The sequence below is a fragment of the Anomalospiza imberbis genome, chromosome 23 (assembly GCF_031753505.1).
Source record: "Anomalospiza imberbis isolate Cuckoo-Finch-1a 21T00152 chromosome 23, ASM3175350v1, whole genome shotgun sequence".
In the NCBI taxonomy this organism is placed as follows: domain Eukaryota; kingdom Metazoa; phylum Chordata; class Aves; order Passeriformes; family Viduidae; genus Anomalospiza; species Anomalospiza imberbis.
The window spans coordinates 841386-850848 of NC_089703.1; the positions used below are offsets into that span (position 1 = coordinate 841386).

Below are 9463 nucleotides of genomic sequence, written 5' to 3' on the forward strand. Positions count from 1 at the left end.
CTAAAGTGCTCCACTCTTATATTGTCTGTTTGATGACCACTGTGGTGATCAACTGCTATCATCAAAGGGCTGAGAGTTCCCTGGGTCTCTCAGAAAATGTCTCTTCATCAGTCCAAGGATTTTTCCAGGGCTTTTCAAGAGCCCATCTATCACAAACAATATCCCTTTCCTGGGATTGCCAAAAACATTATGTGCTAAAAAATGGCACCAGTCTGACACCAGGCCCTGCTTGGGATCCCCTGGAAGTGAGAGTCTGTTTCTTTCCTGGATCATAAACTTTGAAAAGTGCAGAGCAATGTGGTTCTGTCTTGGCTCCTTGGCTGATCCTTCAAAGGATGTTGGAGCAGTGTAGAAGCTGAAGGTCACTGCTGGGTGCAGGAGCACAGGAACATAAGGTGGGATGCTCCAGCTGGACTCAGCCCTGTGGTGGTCTCAGTATCCAGGAAAGCGCATGAGCATGGTGTGGAAATTCAGGAATGCATGGGAACCTTTCTGTATGTTTTGTGCAGGATGTCTGGATGCAAACATACCCACTGGGAGTGAGGATCTGAGGGAAAGTGCATCAGCCTGGGGAGCACCACCTTGGCGACAGTGCCGCTGCACCTACAGAGCCAGTGGCGCATTTCGTTATCCCTTCCTGTGCCCACGCCATGCCAAGGCAGGCAGGACAGGGGATATGGGTCACTCCAACCTCAGGCAGTGCTCCAGGTGTGGGGCAGAGTGCCTGAACTCCTGCCCCATGCAGGAGGAAAAGGAGGAGGATGGCCCTGGAAAAGAGGAAAAGGCCCTGGAGTTGCTGGTGACAGTGGCTGAACATGAGCGCAGGTGTGCCCAGGTGGCCAAGAAAACCAATAGCACCTGGCCTGTCCCAGCCATGGTGTGACCACTGGACCAGGGCAGTGATTGTCCCCTGTGCTGGGCACCAGTAAAGCCCCACCTCGAATCCTGGGTCAGTTCTGAGCTCCTCATGACAATAAAGACATTGAGGGGCTGGAGCATGTCCAGAGAAGGGAACAGAGCTAGGAAAGAGTCTGGGGCACCAGGAGTAGCTGAGGGAGCAGAAAAGGGGCTCAGCCTGGAGAAAAGGAGGCTCAGGGGGGACCTTGTGGCTCTGCACAACTCCTGACAGGAGGGGGCAGCCAGGTGGGGGTCAGGCTCTGCTCCCAGGGAACAGGGACAGGACAAGAGGAAACACCCTCAAGTTGCACCAAGAGAAGTTTAGGTTGGATATTGGGGAATCATTTTCTCAAAAACAGTGTCCAGGCATTGGAACTGGGCAGTGGTAGAGCCACCATCTCTGGAGGTGTTCAAAAGATGTGTGAATGTGGCACCTGAGGTCATGTTTAGTGGTGGCCCTGGCAGGGCTGGAGGAACAGTTGGACTCGATGCCCTTGAAGGTGTGTTCCAGCCTCAGTAAATCAATGATTCTGTGCTGTCAATGGCCAACACCACCTCACTGTGATGAGGACAGTGTCAGACAGGAGGGCAGACAGGACCACAACTGCACAGTCCTGGCTCCTCAATGCCTCTTCAAAATTAGGGGATATTGTGATTTCAGCCGTGGGTGCAGCTGAAATAAAAGCAAGCAGAGGGGCAGGGCAGGATAGTTCTGACCTTAAAGGGAATATCCAAACTGCAGGGCATGGCAGATGCTGCACAGCATAGAAATCCAGAGGGAAGTGTGACAAGGGCATTGCACAAGGGCTTATAGAGACTTGCACAATCAAAGGTCCTTCCAAGTGCATGTTCTGGTATGAGGTGTATCCTCTTGCAGAGCAACATCCTGCTGCTGCTGGTCCACACAGACTCTTGGATGTGGACATGTCTCAGACAGGATGAGGAAAAAAAACCCCTCTCTGCTCCCTTCTCTCTGGTTCTCTCAGTGTTTTCACTCTGTGGGCTGTTCTTCAGCTTCAGATTTGAATAAAGAGACCATCACTGAAGGCCCAGAAAGTCCCTGCCTTTTCTCAGATAATTTCAGTTCCCTGATCAGCACCTGGAACCATGCAAACCTTGCCTTACAGAGCTGCTGCTGTGTTGGTTTCCTCTGGAATTTGTAGAAGATTACATCCCATACCTTGTACAATGCCGTATGTTCAATATTTAGGCTGGGCTATAGCAACAGCAATAAAAGCTGTGGAAATGCCACTGTTCTGTGTGGTCATGCCCAGAGGGATGAGTGCAGGCACATTTGGTGCTGATTTCCTGAGGACAATATCACTGCCATAACACTCCTGACACAGCCAAGCCCATGGGATGGGATGTCTGATTGCAAGATCCTGGAGTGGTCTAATTCCAGTTCTTTTGAGTGAGGGCTATGAGCCAGCGTGGGACTGTCCTTCTTGCACTGAAACAAAAGAAATGATTGTTTACCCTCAAAAGCTTCCAATAAAACTTAGGATTTATATCCCATGTCACTCATTGGCCAGGAGGAAACACCACACTGGACAACCTCCATCTGTGTGATGGAGGTTGGAGATGGTCAAGTTTTCCATCAGAAACGCAGACACCCATAAGTCTTTTCTAGTGAGTCACCCTCACACCTCTTCACCAACATATTTTGGGGGCTCTAATTCATTCTCATTAACAGCAAATCATGTTCTTTGCCACTCCTTGAGTAAAATTCATTTCCTGAGCTTATCTCACCAAAGCCTGGCTCATGCTGGGATGATGAAGAAGAGCTCAGTGTGGGCAGGAGAACCCTTCCCTGACACACAGGGGGAAAAGGGGACCTTGAAAGATCTGTACAGAGGATTTGGGAGAGGCCGTGCATGGCAGACAGGAAAAGGTGGAGTTCTGGGGTAGTCCAGTCAGTCATAGGGAGCAGCCAGAGTCACAATCCTCAGTCCAAACTTCTCTTTGTAACTTTGTGCCAAAACAGCATCCTGAGAAGAGCAGAACCAGCTCTGCCACTGGGGGTGGGGAAGGTACCTGACTCAATTAGCAGGTGTTTTACACCAGCTCTAACAGCTCTTTGTGAATTTGCCTTTTTTTTAACTTGAACTTTTACAGAATCTAAGTTACCACTATGAATAATGTTTAAGCTTTTGTGTATGCTTGCTGCTGAATTTAAAAATATCCCACTGTTATTTCACCCGTGTCAGAGACTGGCTCCACAATCCATACAACAAACATGCAAACTCTGCCCATCTGCTCACATTTCATTGAATCTGTGCTTTAAAAAGTGACTCAATGCATCTGCAACAGCCTATAGAAACACAGACCTTAAAAATGTTTTCAGAATTACTCATCGGGGAACCAAATAAATAGAAAATGCTTCATTAACATTCCCAGCATCAAAAACAGACAAAAACAAAACTCACTTTATTGGTTTAAGAGACTAAATTCTGCCCTAAGGAGCAGTAATGAAACCACATAATATTGTAATAGTGTCCCTTAAACTGTAGTTACTCTACAAGTTAAAAGACTCTGGACCACTAAGAATGAGAATAATCTGGCAAAATATAAACACCTACATCTCAGAACCCTTTGAACTCCTTTCTTCATGAGTTTTAGTGACTCCAGTCAGTGGAGTGGATTCCTCTCACGTCAAAGGGCATAATTGGAATAAATTGATGACTCACACTCTACAAATCCCCAGCCCCCAGCTGGCTGGGATGGACCCAGGCCCATCTGTCATAAGCATCTTTCCAGTTGGAAGGGAAACACTTCCAGAACCTGCTCTCAGGTAAGGACAAGTTCTCAACTTGCTCATCACCATTGCCCTGAAGACATGAGGTTCACAGATTAACAGCTCAAAACAAAACAAGGTGGTGCTTGTGGTCCCCTTCTAAGATGACATTGGTTACAACAACTTCTTCCCCTTTGCAAGGACTCTGCCTTCAGGAGTATCAGCTCAGATAAGGATCACTCTGATATCTGATATGCATAAAGGGATGGCTGTGCTCCCATTCTCTCTTGCAGCTACACCTCAATGATGAGGACTTTGCTCCCATTCTCTTTTGCAGTTGTGTCCCATTTATCCCCAGCCCTCACTGCTCCAAGCTCCCTGTCCCTCCAGCCCATGGAGCCCTCACCTTTCATCCCTTTCCTCTCAGAGCCTGAAGTGGAGCATATCCCCCAAATTAACATTATCCACATTATCCACCTCATTCACATTATCCTGAAAAGTGCTCTTTCCTCAACATGCTGTGCTCTGGCACACCCACCCCAGTCCCTCATGGCTAATGAGCAAACATGTTTTTAATGGTTCAGGTAGAATTATTGCACAGACAGAGCTGAAATACAGTTCTATTACAGTCGCCAGCACTAGCCAAGTTGACAAAAATTATGAAAAAACAATAAAAGTAAATGGATGTTTCATGCCCAGAAACACTCAAACACATAGAAACAGAAAGAAAAAATATCTCTTCCCCCTGGGCAGGATTCAAGGCCCTTTTGCAAATACAAACAGGAATTGCAGGAATACAGCATAGTTGATGTATAGTCACCAGCTATCCCTGAGATGGTGTGTGTAACCTGTAATTAAGGGTCTAATTATTTACCATGGGCACTTGGGAGTCTCTCAGACCTGCCCATTGCACACACAAAGGTTCCTGGTCTCATGGCATTTTGAGAGCTCTGGGCATTCATTCCAAGCCAAGACACAAACATTACCACAAGACAGAGCACTTACACATCAGGACAGTCCTGCTGCTCCTCCAAACTTCTTGGAAGGAATTTGGGTGGAGTTCGCAAGTCTGAAGCCTTGCAGCCATGCAGCCTCTCACAGGGATGTTGCAGAGTCCTTCTCAATGTTGTGGTCTGGGTGACAAGGTGGTGTCAGGTCATAGGTTGGATTCAGTGATCTCAAAGGTCTTTTCCAACCTAATTGATTCTGGCATCCTTGGAGTGTCTGTCTCTCACAATTCCTGCATTTCTCCATCATTCCCACTCTGTTCTCTTCAGCCCAGGTGCTGCCCAGTGCCACAGCACAGGGTAAGTATCTTCTTCCCCTCCTTCCCACTCGTGGTCTGGCTGTAACTGCTCTGGCAGGTGCTGAGCCTCCCCTGGCAGCCATTCCTGATGCAAACCCAATTATCAGGACTGTGGGTTGATGTCAACTCTGCCTGGCAGCAGCTCCTGTTTAGTTCCCAATTTATTCCTCCAAGGAGTGATATTTCTGCTAGGGATGGGCAGGCACATTTCGTTTAATTTCAGCTCCACCTGAGCACCATGGGTGAGATGTGAGAGCATCCTGCTGGCAAAAGGTTGTGGAAAAACATAGGAAGAGAGGAGTCAGCAGGAGGATGGAATGAGCACAAGAGGGAGCCGAATATAAAAATGTCCAGCCACAATTTCCAATCACTTCCAGTTAATTATCAGATATACTGATGAAGATGTAAGAAAAGCAGTTGGTTAAATCAAAAATCTGAAAGATGGGAACAAAGTGCTCCCAAACAGGAAATTGGAAAAAATTTTGCCCTGCAGCCCACAAACTGGGAGAAATGAGCTCTGCTGGGAAAAGCAGGTCAATTCCAGGGTGACATATAGGCTGTTTCCCACAACCTGTGGAAGAAAGCTGCCACAGCTCCTCCTGGGGAACTGGTAAAACTGGGAAAATCTTCACCATTCCAGTGTCAGTTCTTTTGGCTAGAGGGTTTAGTTGCTGTTGGTTTGGGTTCAGCCCCATTACTCCCAAAAATCTGTTGACACTATGTTTATTGCAAGAGATGAACCCCCTCAGGGGTGTCACTCTGGGTCCTCACCTGCCATTGCACCTCGGTGCTCCTTCTTGTGAGGATGCAGAAAAGCCTCTGATCACATAACACCATGCATGTTCCCTGGTGCCTGCCAGGAAATCTGGGACAAACTGGGATACAAAATGTCTCTGGAACACCTCACACACTGATGGGAGTTACTGGCTGGAGGGTGAGACACATTGTGGGACACAGAGCATTTGAGGACTACACAAGTCTAAAAGACTTTTCTGGGGGAGGTGAGGAAAGGACCAATCAAGAGGTTTTGGAGAGCAACAAACAGTAAAATTAAAGAGATAAGGAAATAAAAGGAGCCTCCACCTTCCCTTTCATTTGCCCAAGCTGGAAGATGTCAGACCTCAGTCCGGCCCTTCCTTGTGCCATCTGATGCTACATGAAGTCCTGTATCTGCTGAGATGTCCTGACTGACTTGTGAGAGTCAGGAGGGGCAGGACTTCACTGGGGTAATGGCCACTGCTTGCCATGACAGGGAATCCAAAAATGGGAGATGTCCCCAAAAAGGATGTGCACAGATTTTGGGATGGTTCCCAGGATGGCAACCTTCCTGGATGTTCAGAGCCAACACTGACTGATCTAGAGAATCACAGCACATGGAATAGTTTTGGTGGGAAAGGACCTTAGAGCTCATCCAGTTCCCCTCCCTGCCATGGATAGGGATGCCTCCCACTATGCCAGGTTGCTCCAAGCCCCATCCAGCCTGGTCTTGGACACTGCCAGGGATCCAGGGGCAGCCACAGCTTCTCTGGGCACCCTGTGCCAGGGCCTCCCCACCCTCACAGCCAGGAACTCCTTCCCAATGTCCTACCTAACCCTTCCCTCTGTTAGTGGGAAGCCACCCGCCTTTGTCCTATACATGGAAGAGGATTTAATGCATCCAGGAATCAGTGGTTTCAGCATCAGGATTACTGTCTTAATCCTTTTGTTGTATGTGCTTGAAGGAAGCTCAGGTAACATCCATCTGTCCTGACACCCCCAGTCATGTCTGAAACAAAGAGTGAGGTTCTGTAAGGTGATTGGGGTGTCTTCAGAGTGATCCCACGGGAGCTGTGGTGCTGCTGGCAGAGACCAAGAGCTCATGTGGGATGTGAGCTCAGGGCTCACAGAGCAGGGGCAGGTTCAGAGAGTGCAGAAGCCCCTGAGGAGCTGGGAAGAGAAGGAATCTGAACCAAGGCTACAGTGGAGATTCACAGGCACAGGGGGAGCAGGGCACCACAGAGTGCTCCTGCTCAAGTGCAGCTGGGATTTAATCTGTCGCTCCAATAGCCTGGAACATGAGCAGGATGGAAGCAAGCCAGGCCACGCTGCATGTCCTGGAAGCCACCCAGGGCTCCCTGGTGCAGAAAACAAATGCTCGAGACAGTCATGGGTGCAATCAGCAGTTACCCCTCATGCAAAGGCAGGGCACATCAGACAATTCCTCTGATGGAGTTGAGTCACTGTATGCAGAGGTGTTGCTGTGACACTGTGACCATCTGCAAGGATGGCCCCTGGAGCCCTCTCAGAATAAAGGAATGCTTGGAACAGCACACTAATCCAATAAAAATTGGGGCTTCCATCAATGGAGGGTGAAAGGGAGGAGGAAGAAAAAAGTGAGGAATATTTGAACACAAGGTGTGGGAGAGGGGCTGGCAGTGCCAGCAGGACTGAGAGGAGTAGAGGCTGAGTGGTGAGTAGCTGCCTGTAAGGGCAGCAACCACCCTGGAGACCCTCACAGGAAGACTCAGTGTGTGCAAAGTGCTCATGGCCACAGCAGTGCTCCTCTGTGACACAGCTGGTGCTCTGCTCAAGGGGCTTTTGTTAGCAAAAAAAAAAAAAAAAAAAAAAAAATTAGCAGTATGGTTAGATTTGGGGGAAGCTCACAGGGAATGCTCTTTTGAGATGCCAGTGTTGCTGTTGGTCCCTCAGCACACTCAGAATGTGAGAGGTGACCTCAGAAGTCAACAGCAATCTTTGAAATTTCTCAGCTGTGCAACATAGTCCCTGGGCCAAGTCTCCACTCAGCCCCACAGACTCTCTTCACCCAACAAACATTGAAGACTGATTTTTTTCTCAGACTCTTTCTCATTTCCATCTTGTCCTAGAAAATTGTCCATCGCTATATTCCCTCTCTAGAATGTATTTTTTGAGGTAAGAGACCACAGGAACTCCTGACCTGCTGCTTGTTGGGAAGATTTCTCCACCCAGCTTTGGTGCAGACATTGAAGTCATCTAGAGAGACAAAATATTGCTTTTCTCACAGAGGAATTGAAGACTAGGATGGGGATTTCAGCCCTTCATAGCTGTCTGAGGTTTCTCCCTAAGAAATTCCTTCCTATTCCAGTTACTGTGAGGAAATCCTCACACTTCACAATGCTCTGTTTGAGCATTGATTGATTATTTTGCAATATCTGCATATCAGCACTGAAGTACTACATCTGGAAATCCACTGGGCCCAGTAGTTTTAATTTTACAAAGTCCTTTTCTTGACAAATAATGTAACTCAGAATCCCAGGAAACCATTAAGCAAATTAAAATCCGATGCACAATAAACAATTCAGCTTTAAAAAATACATGGCGCAATAAATGAACCAGAACTGGCCCCGTTCCCATTCACAAAGGAAGATTAGTGGGAGCAGTGTGACCTCTGCAAAGCATCAAAATATCCAGGAGTGCAGTATAAAATTGTCCACCCACTTTAATTGCTGCTTTTCCTTGATTGAAAAATATCAGATATTTTCTGAAAGGGACCATAAACCTCCTATAAATTTTGTTTCAGAGAAATGCAATTCCCTTTCTGTCAGTAACCCAGCACCCAAAGTGGGCCCAGTGCAGCTGAGCTCTTGTGGAGAGGAGATAAAGGCCACAAGACCTGACCTGGATTCACCCTCCTTTTCAAGACTGAGAGGCACTTGGACCAAGTGTTCCAGGAGAACACAGCCATAACTCCTCAGCTCTTTGAGAAAACCTCTTTAGTTCAGTGCCTCACTGTCCTCTGTGGCTTCTTTCCCTCTACCCAGGAAGATCCTGAGATGCTGAACAACTGGAGGATAACCAAGACAATCATGGAATCATGGAATGGTTTGGGTTGGAAGGGACCATAAAGTCCATCTTGTTCCAAACCCCTGCCATGGGCAGGGACACCTTCCACTATCCCAGGGTGCTCCAAGACCCAGCCAACCTGGCCTTGGACACTTCAAGGGATGATGCACTTCCATGGTCATGCCTGGATCACAGGGAGTACAATGAGAGGTGGTGGGATCTGAGCTGGGTTAATCAGATGAAGGTTGAAGGATGGATTTACCAGGAGCTACGTCTACTTGGAGGACAATGACAGAAGAGGACAGAAGAGAGCTAAGTGGTACCAGACAGCCCAACAAGGGGCAATAGTCCCAAATTGCAGCCTGGGATGTTGTCATGGTTTGACACTGGCGCAATGGCAGCGCCCCCATGGAAATGCACCTTTCCAAATAATTGCTGTGAGATGTGATCAGGAACAGAGCAGAGCAGGCCCAAGCTTAATAACAAAGGAAAAAAACTTTATTCAACTACTACTACTATAAAAAACACAGACACTAAATTCAGGACGAAGACCCTCCAAAACACTCCTCCTCCCACCCAATTTCCAAAACAACCACAGTGAGATACCACCTAGGATTCCTGATCAAGTTGCCACCCTTCAGATAATCAATACTTGGTCCCTCAAAGGAAAGAGGAGTGTCTCTTGCACCACAGACTCCCCCAGGAAACACAATTGCCACCCTGTC

The 9463-nt window shown here is 47.8% G+C and overlaps 1 long non-coding RNA gene across 1 annotated transcript; it reads left to right on the forward strand.

Annotated features, from left to right (window-relative positions):
• The first annotated feature begins 15 nt into the window (after positions 1-15).
• On the forward strand, positions 16-2146 carry LOC137461753 (uncharacterized). Its single transcript, XR_010993475.1, has 2 exons — positions 16-395; positions 1640-2146. It is a non-coding gene; the product is annotated as an uncharacterized lncRNA (long non-coding RNA).
• Positions 2147-9463: the final 7317 nt, after the last annotated feature.